At 42.3% G+C, this 14,447-nt stretch overlaps 1 protein-coding gene across 7 annotated transcripts in view; it reads left to right on the plus strand.

Annotated features, from left to right (window-relative positions):
• LOC105265043 (latrophilin Cirl) overlaps positions 1 to 14,447 on the plus strand; it is a 114,540-nt gene that overhangs the window by 55,565 nt on the left and 44,528 nt on the right. The window lies entirely within an intron of this gene.

A 14,447-nucleotide genomic window follows, 5' to 3' on the forward strand; every position in this document is an offset into this window, starting at 1 on the left:
GGGTGAAGTGGATGGTGGGCAATCGTTTGCCAGGTACCAGAGAATGAGAAACTGAAAAGAGGAACCTATGAGAGCGACTCCATTGGGGCATTTTATCAAAGAGTTCAAATGCTCATGAATCTTTTTCGCAAACTCCTTCCCAAACAATGGCCTCGTGGAGATAATCAATAGCGCAGAGATAAATTGTAGAATACTCAAGTACAACTTTTGCAATTTAACAAGGAGTTATCTAAGATTTATTATTCCACTTCATTCCATTAATCGTTCAATACAGAGTGGCATGGACATTTACGTTTTTAAACGGTTTCGAGTTTGTATAGAATTCACGAGAATTACTCGTTAGCATTCAGCTGTGTGGGGATGGAAAAATGGAGGAAAAGAATGAACGAAATGAGAGCAAACTATTCTATCCGTCCACGATGGTATTTCAGAAGGTGGGGTATGTGTCGGAATGGGAAAAAAAAAAACTGGAAAGAACTATGAGACAAAAATGTAAAGTACAGTACAAAAGCGTGTATGGATGTTAGTATGCAGTGAAACTGGGCCAAATCGCTAGGAAAATTCGTGGGCAATAATGTCGACTGATCTTCTCCCTCTCCTAGCACTCCAGTTTGTTTTTCAGCCCTCTTGGCTAGTATATAACTGAACTATGTGTGTCCCAGCGGCACTTGCGCGCACAGGAAACACCGGAAAGTCCCACCCCTCACTTTACCTCCACGGGTTCTGGAACTTAATAGTTACACAGGCGATTTATTTGCGCTGAAGCGTCCTTAAGAGCCTTGGATTTACGCCGCTTACGATAATTGTACCGTGTTCGTACAACCCCAGCCATTTTCATCCCAGTCAAATCTCGACGAAATTTATTAACTCTGATAATCGGATTAGTTCTGTTATTCTATCATTATCAATCTTCTCGAATTGCGTTTCAATGAGCGCTCGAGTGTTACGTGATACTGTGCCATTGGGGACACATGTCGAACCCTCCCCTCGCTTTTTCCTTCAATGGAAAAAGAAAAAAGAGAAAGAAAGAAACCCAGCGACTGGTATAGGGAAATCAATGGAGCAGCAACATTCGTTAGTTTCCGATTTCTCCATGTCACAGGTTTTTCGGAGACTATTTCTGTTCTCATTTTTTTTTAGCCGCCTCTTTCCGGGATGAGATCCTTTCCTATGCTATTCCCGTGCAGAAAACAAAAATAAAGCCAGAGACGAGTATCAAACAATACCAGTAAACGATGGAGAAAATGGCTACGAGATAAAACAGAAAACAATGCAATCAACAGAGTACACCCGAAGAGCTAGCACATTTTTGTATTCAACTCTTTCCGAGTAATCATTCCACCTTTATACCAAGTGTTGTCTTTCAATTATCGGTACGTGTATCGATGTTGACGCTTGATATTTACCGAGATCTGAAAGACGTGTCGATTTTGGCGTGAATCCAGTATTCGTTTGGTAGATAGATGACAAGAGATGAGAACTGAGGGTGACGTTTGGAGGGGTTGAGTAATAATCGTGACGTTTGAGACTGGTGGACAAGGGAAATATCTGCCGATTGTTCGGACGAACGGAAGAAAATGGTGTGGCTTTGTGATATACTGGTTTCAATGCCACTGGTGTATTATTTCATCCCTCTGATGGATATTTCAGACATGCTCCAACCATGTTCTGTCTCGGGCCAAACTTCCGGTTCACCAACCCTCCAACAACCATTCATTCTCGCATCACGTCAGATCACATTGCCGTTTTGCTGTAATACCTATAGATAAAAGAGAAATGACCGAGGGGGAGAAGAGGATTGATTTTGTCAATCGTATACACACAAGATAAATGTTACGTCGCAGTAGCTGGACAGATTGGAAAGGGTGGTTTGTGAGTTTATCAGGGGGTTAGCATGCTACGGGTCTGCTGACACCGGGAAAAAGTGTAGATAGACCCGAAGTTGGGCCACTTAGCAAGCTCACTCCGTTTCACCTCATGCCAACAACTTCTTCTCAATGTTTTTCTTCTTCTCTCATCCACAGATCTTTCACCACTGCCTCATCCATTCCGCTTTCATCCTCTTTCCCGGTTTTCCGTTCTTCCCACTTTTTCTTTTACTTCGCCGCACTGATTTCTTCTCCTTACGAACATAAAATTCCAACGAAAATCCCTCAAACGTCTTTGCCATCCTCTGTATATAACAAATCCACTGGGCTCCCCGTTCTTCTCGTCACCCGCTACGGTATCTCGATATATTTCAGATGAGAGTATCATCCTCCCTCCTCCGAGAAAAACCTGGGCTTGAGTTGAAAAACGAAGGGGTGATATTCCCTCGCGATCCACTTTTCGTACCCCTAGGGATTTTGAGAACGCTTTTCCGCATGGACGATCCCGGCCAGACCCACCCCTCATCGACCTACGGGGGTATGAATAAATATTAGAATTTTGCTGGGATAAGCTCCGTTTTAGGATGAGATACTTGTTCCCTGTCTGGAAAATCGATCAATGTTCTCGTGTCAAGTCACAAGCCTATTTGAGGGTCCTCCCTCATTTCAACTACCATCCAATATCCCACTTTTTCACTCAACCCCGAACCACTCGAGTTTAGTCACATCGATGAGGGCATGTTATCTCAATGTACTGGTAAAATTTTCATATTATTTTCAATCCAACGTTGAGCCCTCACCCTCGACTTTATCCACACATGGCAAATCCCGGCTGGCTCCTGCGGTGGATACAGATTTCATCCGTAATTCATTTTTTTTTCTATTAGGAAAAACTTTCAAGTGGATTACACCGTAATTTGAAATTTATATGCTGGCAATGGATGGGAGTAAAATACCGTTGACACGTATATAACGGGGTGACAGAGGGGTGGTAGGTGGAGTGGAACAACACGAGCAACTAACTTGGGATACCTTGGTTGTGTGGAGAAGGGGTGACCGTTGTAAAGGCAACGAGACCCCCTTGGGAGTTTAAAACCGCGTCGCATCGCCAACCTAGTGTACAACCCTACCAACGGAGTTCCAGATGTGAGCAACGAGAATACATAATTACAATGTCTCTCGACGTTCTCTGGCTCGAGTTCTTGGAGGGGTGTAGAGGTTGGCCGAGTAGTGCAGACAACTCTGGTATAATCTAGACAATGCGACTCTTGGGACCAGGGTGTACCAGGGGGTGATGGTAAGGTGGGTTCTGTGATATAGGTGGATAGGGGAGAAGCCCTTGGTTGTAGGCGGAGATTGTACGGTGGTGATATGCATTTCGTCGTTTCGCTGTTATTGATAACCTCGGGCTCTACAATTTCTTGTTGTATAGCAATATCCACCAGGCCACTTGTAATAAAAGGTATACAGAAGGGATACCTTCTGGAGTTCATCAACGATCGCTCACTGGGTAATAGAACCAACTGCACGCTTGCATTTCATCAGACTGCTCACCCCTTTTTTTCTCGATGTTTACTGAAAAAATGTCTTCCGGGTGGGACTCTGTATGATTGGAAGAGTGAGATAAAAAGGTTACTATTGCCTCTTCTGTTTATTATCCTTCTGCTCATTTGTCGATGTGTTTTCACAGGGGAATGCCTCTTGGCCACAAAACGCTACTCAAATCCACTTCACCCTCACTCAGTCTGAGCCACTGTGTTTTCGTTTTCTTAACAAGTTGAAAGAAAAAAAAAAAATTGGTGATGAAAGATAATAACGTGGCGTTTTTCGTTGACTCATGCCTTTAACAAACATTCAACGGTGGAGAACAATTTTCGGATGTTTTTTGTTTTACTGTGGGGGAACATTTCAAGTGGTAGCCAGAAATTTTTTGGTTACGAGATATGGAAGTACCTCTCGAATGTGTACCTCGAGTGAGTTAGAATGGTAGAGAAAACGAATATTACTGCATCCACTTGAGGACAGCATTCCAACGGAGGCAAAGTCCCGGGAAACAGACGTTGAAAATGTGGAGTAGTGTGTTTGGACGTTACCCAACGTTGTGCAATGCTCGTTGTCGTTTGAGGGTCTAGGGTGGTTTTTTGTTCGAGTGGCAAACCTCTGGAATATGTCGAGTACCACCAAACCCACCCGTACCTATAACTCTAGATCGCTGAAGTCAATGCTCAAGTGATTCAACCCCTATTTCTGGCTTTTCCCTCTTTCACTCGTAACCTTAGAATATAGCATTATCTCATTTTCTTTGTAATATCTGTCAGAATTGAGGGAGGACGCATTCACCAAGTAAATTCCATCCACTTTCACTTGACTATCGAATTGGATCGGCAACTTCTTTATTCTATTTTCACATTTACGTCATGTATGACAATGGGAGGGAAGAAGAATGGTGGAAAGGGAGGAATTTTATCGCCGGTGTGTCTCATTCCTATTTCCCTCTTACAAGAGATTTTTCGATGTGGCCATTAGCCTCGAATTCTAAAAGAGCCATCGATTTTCTCGCAATTGCCCTCGGCGGTTGTTAGAAACGATAAGAGGGCCAGTAAAAGCGGATTCTTCCCTCATCGCCAACAGCTCCCTCCGATGTCTCTCATTTTGTTGAAAACTGAGAAGACTTTTTTTTCTTCCCCTTTGTTCTACCATAGATAGTCTGATATCACTTTTCAATCGATAATTATTAGTTTCTCGTATCAATTGCAAGTACACACAAGTTTAGATGCAATTGAAGTGGATGGGATAGGTTGGATAGGGTATTGCTAACTTACAAGTGTATTGAGGAGCCAATAGAGAATACCAGGAGAGTGCTGGTATGATTTCGTTTAAATCATATCCGGTATGTGAATTTAATAAATTTAAATGTAATATAATTTGATTTTTCTATCGAGCTGCTCGTTTGTGCAGAAACCTTTTGACAGACTTAATGCACAGCACATCTCAGACTTTACAAACAACTACTTCTCGGGCGTGTGATATCCTTGCACGAGTGGGAGGGAACGGGGAGTCACGTTGAACGTACAATCTTCCGTGAAAGATTTGTAGAGTTGTGAAGATGGTAGGAAACTTGATGGGGTCTCTTTGTGTACGCGCTTATACGCACTGTACATGTTACTTCACAGAGCTAGGCATCAATCGGCAACCACTGTGCACACTGTTCTTAAGCTTCCTGCCATTATGCAAAACGAAGATATAGACTTCCATCCTTATTATGTCTCCAACTTTACCGTGTCTATAATTCTAATGGGATGATATCCAAGATACTAGCGTTGCAAATCGTGAAAGTACGTGTGTCTTGTTATCAACTTCAATTCATAGGTCTCATTATCGTCGGTATAACTTTATAACAAAGTCTAGATTGCCAACGCTGAGACACAAATATTCTTCTCTTAAATTTATTGACTTCTATCAAGTTAATTTACTCAACACAAGTTATTATTTTATCACTGTGGAGGGATGGAGAGGGAAATTAACAGTGGAGTTATAATTTCAAATATCGAAAAAACTTCAGGAAAAATGGCTAATATTGAGAAAGTCTTGATTGAATGATAAAACTGAATCTGGATTGCCAATTGTACGGCAAAGACCAATGCCAATTTATTCTTTATACTTGGATCGAGTGCCAGAGTGGATGAGGAAGAGGAATATAAAAAAAAACGTAGTGTGTGCAGGGGGTGAAAGGGTGATGTGAAGGTATGTGGAGGAGTGAAGGGCTAGCCGGAAAACGAAATCGGAACGAAATCAGGGGAATAGGGAGAAAGGGAGAAAAACGGAAAGTTGGGTTGATTCACCGGCAATATAGCGTTGTGTGGTGACGTCCTCGTGGCTTGTTCCTGTATCTCCTATTTTATCCACTCCCCTTACCATTGAATTTCATTCGGTTTTTCAATCTAGTTGGCCAAAGCACTGTTCCATGCACTCAGGCAAGTTGATGCACTAGGGTTTTCTCGCAATTTTTGTTGATTCTCTTGCCTTTCTTCGTCTCCATCTTTCGTCCAGACATTTGTTTTTTATTTTTTTCTTTTTTTTTCACTTCTCTCAGTGTCTGACCAGGTGGTGCGTACATATTTTGTCAGCGCGTTTATATTTAAAACCCCTGCACAGCTGGAGGTGAAAAAATAAATGTTAAGAAAGAGGAGAAAATAAATAAAAATTGTGGACGTTTGTTTGCACCCGAGTGTCACACGTATCAATTAGAATTGTTAATGAAGTTTTCAGACGCCCCATTTCACCAGTTAGTGAGATGCTCACTTTTCCTCGGGTTTCTCTTTTCAATGAAAAAACAAGCGGAAGAAAAAAAAACACTGTAAAAAAGGCTAAAGCGTAATTGTGTTCTTATACTCCGCAGCTGTCTTCGGATCATCACGACAAAATTCACTGGTAGACTGTCTTACGTCTGTCTGCACACGCTGCCTCTTTATTATTATTTTTTTTTATACGCCTCAGTGTCTCTTCTTTCCCTTGTCTCACAATCATTCTCTCCCACACCGTTGAAAAACTCAAGTTCTCTGCTTCGCTGGCACTTTTCTCGTAACACGCGCTTAGATTTTTATTGACGAGATCACTCGTGTACCCAGCAATCTCAGAAATCTGCTCTCATTTTTTATTTCACGGCTTTATCCTCGAGAGTTTTGAATATATCCAGAGTGATGGGAAACAAAGTCTTGGGTATTTCCAGATATTGCATAAAAATCTTGAAGTATTTTTCAAACAAAAAGAATGGTGAGGATGTAAAAATTCATGTTTCGGTCTTATTCTTGGAAATCTCATTATGTTGTCAACGAATTCTGAATGAATAGCATAATGAGAAAAATATGTTCGGAGTTGTCGCAGTGGGACTAGTTAATTAATGTTGTAGAAGTCAGTGAAAAACGAAAAATTCAAAAGAAGGCCTCCCGCTGATTCATTCGTCTTAAACTTACGCGGAGGTTTGAACGTACCAACATGCTCATCAATTATAAAACAAGTCCGTACTATTTATCAATATCTGCCAGTTAAATTTTTCGTTAGTATATTCAAAATTTTGACCGACGATCGGTTTATCTGGACCAAATCCCTGTTCTCCGCGAATATTCGATGGAGCAAACTTAGACCCCAGCATCAAGCCAACCCTCAATATCGCACATTGCACATATATACTCCTACAGACTCCTCTTACACCCTTCACAATAAAGTTTAGCTCAAGGGCGAGTGAATGATGAGGGACAGTAGTGAATCGACTGACGGAAATGGGACGCGCACGAGTGATCGTGAAAAAGGAAAATCAAAAAGTCGAATGCCCGAAACACTCTGGAATAAAATGTTTTCTCGTTCTCCCTCACTTTTCTTCTCTCGTCGTTTATTTTTTCTTGGATATAGAGAAGTGAGAGAGACACTTGCCCAGTTGCCCCCAGGACATTTGCCGGGATGGTGCACTTTATTTGCGCCGGGAGTGACCAACCCCGAGGCTACAACCGATTTTATTGAACGTGATACTGACGCATCCTCTATTTTTACCTTCTAAATGCCATCCCCTCTCGGCTTTTTGCTTTGCAACCGAATTGCTCCGATACACCTCAGCAATTCTACTCATTTCCCTCTCATCTCATCCATTATCTCAACCCCCATCTCAAACCTTCACCCAATCCTGCACATGCAACTCCATTTAATTCGCAATATGTCTGATGAAATTTAGAGCTTCTGAAACAGTCATGATTTGATGTAATTCAATTTAATCCTCCTTCTCCATTTAAAAAAATCCCTCTCATTTTTATTCCATTCCACCCTTCTTCTCCCACTACCCCATGTGTGGCGGCTCTATAGACACGTGTGGGGGCAGAGGAATGAATTTCACAGTGCGGTTTCACTGTCTCGTTTTTATATGCCGCGTACGTCCCACGCGATCGAAGTCCAGCGAACGCGCACCAGGCACATCCTTAATCAACCACTGACATTTCGAATGTTTCGATGCCCGAATTATCGATCGTCGCGATAGCTCCACACTCGTCTGGCCGTCTATATATGAGCGTTATGTTATTCAAACGGAATAAAAATTAAAGCAAAAATTTAAAAAAAGTGAAAAGAGTCATCACCTAAAATTGAATTTTCATATTTAATCAAGATAAAAAAAAAAAGAATATCAAATAGTTCTGTAAATCTGAGGGATATGGAGTTCATTTATCGATACCTCGATATCGATAACCGTGGAGACTAAAAAATTAATGTGTACCCCCGTGGCTGAATAAAGTTGTCTACGTTGTTCGCCAAAAAGTACGTAGAAGACCACACCAGTCATCGTTTAAACTTTAAAGTATGACTCTCTATTTATCATTGGTTGCATTAATGGGTTGGAATTCCGTGTATTCCATTAGTAACTGTCCACTGTTGGCCGTTAGGGAGCGAGATGGTGAGCGAGGGGTGGAGGAGGGCCATCCTCCTCTGCCATCAACCCATGTTACTCTCGGAATATACACGAAAACTCCTTCATTACTTCAGTTACACCATGTGTGTGCCCTCTCCGTATTACCTGCTTTTGACATCTTTGTTACTTGGCCCTGGTTTTTTATTGAAATTCATATTTCTCATAATTTCCGTGTTGTCATCTCCTCCATTTTTTTTCATTCTCTTCATTTCCTCCTTTCGCTTTCAAAACTGGACAGTAGAGATAAAAATTCACCTCAGTGTCCACGAGTTCTTATTTGCACATGCTCCAAATGAATCTCGTCATCTGTTTTGATTGTACATTTTTTTGTCAACTCTCTTTATTACTCCTGAATAAATAGCCGCGGCTTAATTTCGAATATTGTTGAAACGTGAAATATTAAATGTCAAAGGAGAAAGTAAAGTCGGCAAAGTGCATAGCAAAAAAGAACTCGGGATGTACTTCACTTGGCATGATACGTGGATTTATCTTTCCATGCGAGAGAAAATAATCTCATGCAAAAATGACTATTTGTTAAATTACGTTGACATGGCAAATACGAATGAATAATAAAACCGACAGTTTTATTTTATCTTCTACTGCACATTTATTGACATTGTTGAAATAGAAATTGCCGGAGGTACGTAGAGGTTGAGAAAATGAATTACGATATAAATATCTCAACTCTATAACAGCTATATATCCTTCAACTGAGTGAAATGTATTTTATCTCTTGGAACAAAGAAAATTGGCGTAGTTTTTCACTGGGATCTCGTGAGAATGTCCAGTAGCGGACGGTTTCGGAAACGATTTCTATCCCTTATACTTCCTTTTGCCTCTCTTCTCCTCGACTCCTTTATTTTTCTCCTTCAAAAAAGATCGTGGGATATTTTTCGGTAGCACCAGCCGTACAGTGGCCCAGGCAATACACATGGTTCACTCTGCGTCTCACTAGTTCGTCCAGGTGGTCCTCCACACCGATCATTTTTTAAATTTCACCCGAGTCCGGTGAAACAGAAACGAAAGTGCCTCCTTTATTCTTCATTTCACTTTGCTATTCGTCTTCGATTTTTCCCTCATTTTTTTCATTCCACCCCTTCACTATCTCAAGCCACTCTATGCGGCAGAATAAAAATGAAAAAGGATGGGGTGGATTTACTTTGAAATTTTCAATGGACAAAACCACAGGAATATCTTGTACCCCAACTGTTTAATTATGTAATCAAAAATTTGCATAATTGGAGTTGGAAACGGGTGTGCAACAATGTAACAGAGACAGCACTAGAGAATGAGATTTGGGGAGGGGGGAGGAGGTGAGGAGGAACCACAGAGTTTACCATTGTGGATGGCTACGTGTTTGAAAAAGAAAAAAATAACCCCATGAAACTTGAACCCATGTGCCAGCAGTAATTAATAAATTAATGAGCCAGTGGCACTTGGCAAGGGTGCCTGAATGGCTCAGCATCACCAGTCACCATTTGTCAGCTACTTGTTTTCCCTTTCCATTCGTACACCCACCGACATCCCCAATTCCAACCGATTATTATTGATTGCCCTAAAAAATTGGCATACACTGATTGGAATAATTCTAGTGAGTGGTGGAGTTGAATTTTTTTGTGAAAACGACACTGACAAGATATACGATAACTGGAGTGTTACCGTTTGCCATTGTCGCGCCAGACGTCGTTAAGAGTGGACTAGTCTATATATCAGACAACTCAGAGACGCTGGCGCCATTGTCACACCAACGAGAATTAATACTAGACCCAGTGCGAAACGTCGGAAATTTTCACCTCCTACCCCTGCTGAGTATTACCTATGTACTTTGGGTTACACGGTGAATTGTCGTGGTACATTACCCACCGAAAATACAATTTAATATAGCCAGTTGAGGTCTTTACACGGTTGGAGAAAAATTTAATGCAAGAAGTCCCTTGACCGGTGAAAATTGATACTTGGGGGTAACTCCGGCGAAATATGATATCAAATGGTGGAGGGAGGAAAGTTAAAAGAAATGTAGTTGGAGCCCCTCGGCTGGATATTCATTTACAATTGGCCATTCGTTGAACTTTTTTGCGATCGATGAAACAGCGGATTTCCGTCAAGTGCTGACTAAGGGGGTGACAGCACCAGTGGAAGGGCCTCAGACGAGACGAAATAGGAAGGGCCAACTAGCTGATAAAAGAGATAAAAAGTGGTCTGGCAATGATCCGATGCCGTGTCGAGCCCGTAACTGTGTCACAAGTTGTAGAGGGAATCGTCCAGGTTAAAGCCCCACGGACGAAAAGTTGTGGGGATTTTTGCTGTGTGGCACACGACAGTGTCACGGAAAGTCGAGCTCGTCTCCTGGGGTGAGAGAAATGAGGAATGGAAAGGAAGAGGAAGATGTGTGGGCCACCGGGTACTCTCAGACTGCAAAATGCGCCCAGCGTGATGGAGAGAGATGGACACAAGATTCTACCTGCATAGCTGCTCTTCGTTTACCAGCGGAAAAATGCATTTTCCAACGGTTTGGAAATTTATGAGCTCTGGACAATGGGATACGCTAGGGTACACTCCCTCGTTATGGCTGTGAGCGCAACGTTGATTTGGTGTGGTCCTCGGTATTTCAGAGCTCAAAATTCCACATCTTTTTAGCTCTGTCCCTCTTCATCTCCAATCATTTCCGGCCTTTATGGCTCGTAAGGACCATCTGCGTGCCCAGGGTGAGACTCCTCAATGGGTGTTCTAATGGTCCGGTATTTTGACGCACAATTCCAAATCTTCATTTGCTTCAAATTTTTTTTATCACCGGATTATCACCTTCTATTAATTTCCTGATCCACTGCAGGCGAGTTATTAATGAATGACATCATTGATCTTTATCATTGATAGGTTAATGGTGGTATTTCGAAGGCATCTTTAATTTCAAAACTCATTACGAAAATTGACTACTAAATTTTCGGGTATTTTCGATTAATTGAGAATTCTGGAAAATGAGATTAAATTTCATTATTTTTCATTATTTACGTTGCTTCGGAGTTTGGAGAATTAGAATTTCGTGGAACTCGCGGATTCTAATTGCTCACCTACGCTTGTCGGTTGGGTGTCTCGTAAAAAGATACTGCGTTTTTCCCTCAGGATGAAGTTTTTTCCTCGCCCTCGTCGAATCTCATGCGAGAACAGAGGATGGGAATAATTCGTAAAAACTGCAAAGGGCATACGAAGTGAAAGAAAATTTTATTTCAGTGCTGTCTGACTGAAAGGCAGCTTCGAGGAATGAATTAAGAGAGGAACCAATAATGATAAAATTCTGAGCCTCAAACTGATTTTTAATGATTTTTAATTTGATACTATACACCATCGATTAGAAACTAAAGATGTTCATTGAAGAATCTGAATTTCCTTAAAATGATCAGAACGGCAGTTTGATAAATTTTTTGACAGTTTCATCATTTGAAAAATTTCAACGCTGTACTACCCACTCTAACTTTGACGAGTAATTTTCCAACAGCGTATCAGGAATCTCTCGTCTTGTTACCTCCCTGGCAAATCGACACGGACATGTTAATAGCAAAACTCAACCAATGGCAATTTATGAAATAAGGATTTAGGACTGAGTTTAATGTGCAACGGCAGGAGTTTGAGATAGCCCACGGGGTGTCGTAAAACTTGTTGATAGCCGAGGTCCGGAACACGACAATGCCCTTGCACAACAGTGAGCGAAAAAGGAGGTGGAGGTATGGACGGTGAGGTTGGCGTGTTCATGGGTGGATTAGGATCCAGGGGATTGTCACACAATACATCCACACGGTGATGCAATACGATCTACCCTCGGAAAATATTTTCCTCGGATTTTCGGAGAGAAACGATTCGAGCATACTAGTTTCCGGATGCTCGCAAATAGCTCAGGCAATATAGCCATCGCCGTCGTAAACCGGTTGAATTTTCGAGGGTAAATCCGTGACCGAAGTAGAAAAATGTGAGGAATGAGGCACTATTTGCTATTCAAGTTTCCTCACGACCATCAAGCGTTTCTACACTAGGGGATTGACGATTATTCTCACCGGAGGGATGAGAATAATTCGATAATGCTCGGTTAATTCAACGATTAAGATGGAAATCCGTGTGTCCTCCGTCTCACATCCTCAATTCGAAAGAGCAATGGTCCATGATTGAAATCTGAACATCCATTCAGTATCACATTTCCACTGGCATGAGCACCAGCCAGGAAGCTCGGTATTCATCAGGAAAGCGAGAGAGAATTTCATGTGAGAGAGTGTGCACACCCCACGCCAAACTGTTGGAGCGAGGACTGACGAAATAAATGGCCCAGCGAAATTAGCCCGGGAGGTATGGTCATGTGGTGGGTACAAACCAACATATCTCACGTTATTCAATTAGAACCCAGTTGCGACAATGGCAAAAGTTCACCAGAGTCCCATGGCGGGGACAGCCAAGAGGATTTCCATCCCCGTTTCCTGGCACAGCGGAAGGATATTCAATGGCGCCTAGCTACAGCTACCCGGGGTTCAGATGAGGGACCTTTTGCTGCGGGGTAAAAGGAGACTAGAGGGAACGAGTTACTGACAGGAGGAACATACAGCACCAAATAGTCCCTGGTATTCTCCTTCTTCAACCAGTCGGCCAGTCTACCGCACTCAGTAACGGTTGTCCCTTCATTTCTCTTCTCGGTGAAGGAAGGGAGCTTGTATGGCACTGTCAAATGGCAGTTACGATTATTATCACTGTTAAATCGCGTGTCTGCAAGCTCGCGTTTCGACTCGGGTAACTTTGGCTCGTTGTAGATGAGGGGAGGGCAGTTGACCCGTACCTGCGACCATTCGTCATCGGCATATCACGGTACCTCACTCTGACGTACGCCGAGCTCTGACATTAAGATTTGCATTACAAATTCGTACTCGTACCGAACCATCATCCAACACAAACCCCTCCCTCGTAATAACCAAATATCCACGTGTAAGCATGTGTGCGAATAGTTTTGTGGCCAGTAGATATCTCCTATTTTGTATCAACCACCACTTTGTGATATGTAACTGTCGCTGTACGCACCGCTGTCCCATCAAACGGATGAATTTGTCCATTATACGCGGTGAGATCTCTACCTCGAGTCCATAATAGTTCAGGGGAGGAAATATATACCATTATTCAGCAATCGCAATAGGCACATTGCCTTGGACAACCGCATCGCGTTTCAGTTATCCTACCCTGGGGACAATGTGAATTGACACTAACAATAATTAGCCAGGTCATTGACTCCAGGGAATTCCTGATGTACTAAAGCCGTTCGGTTTAATCAACCAAACGTGTACCAACTGAATTTGGTCGGTGGTATTTCTTTTTGGTCATATCGGAGTTCTCTTCTTGGCTGAATGGTCGTTTCATTCGGCCCGTCATCATCATTCGGGCTCCAATGGTGGTCATTAGTCTCGGGCTCTTAGTGGTATTTCTTCCCGTTGGCACGCGACAGTCTTGTGTCGTAAAGGGGAACACGTTCAGGAAGCAACGAGGATTAAAGAGACAGGTGGCAAAGTCTTATGTATTTATAGACAACCCCCCGAGGGGGGGAGGAGGGGATCTCGCGGTCAACGGAATTTTCGCGATACACAGAGCACAACGTCTCTCAACGACATCGTTCATTCTTCAGTCCCTGTAGTTTTCATCTCCATTCATTCCTTCTCTCCATGAATAGGTGCTATTTCAAGCAATGGAGGACCAGTGATTCTCAGAATACCATTTGATTCGTATTCGGTCTACACTTATTTATCCATCATCATTCTTTCGTTCGTCAATAGTTTCCTGTGACACCTTTTACTTTGTTCTCACACTTTTGTCGCACAGAGGTTAGATCATTTGGTGTTAAATTTGTTGACAAAAAAAACCTAACACCCCTGACGTATACGTGGAAAAAAAGCGTGGAATAACGCCCCGCCCAGTGGTACACTCTGCCGGGTTTCGATACTTTCGGGGCCTTTTCAAAGCCATCAACAATGAGATGGATTTCCTTGGAAAATCTCTCTACCGCAATCTTTCAATACCATTGAATCCCATATAGTTCGAATTCCATGCGTGGTAAACGCTCCTGCAGGGAGACTGTTCGTTTCAACAGTACCCAAGATAAATAAGTC

This window comes from Fopius arisanus, unplaced genomic scaffold (genome assembly GCF_000806365.1).
Source record: "Fopius arisanus strain USDA-PBARC FA_bdor unplaced genomic scaffold, ASM80636v1 scaffold00027, whole genome shotgun sequence".
Lineage (NCBI taxonomy): Eukaryota > Metazoa > Arthropoda > Insecta > Hymenoptera > Braconidae > Fopius > Fopius arisanus.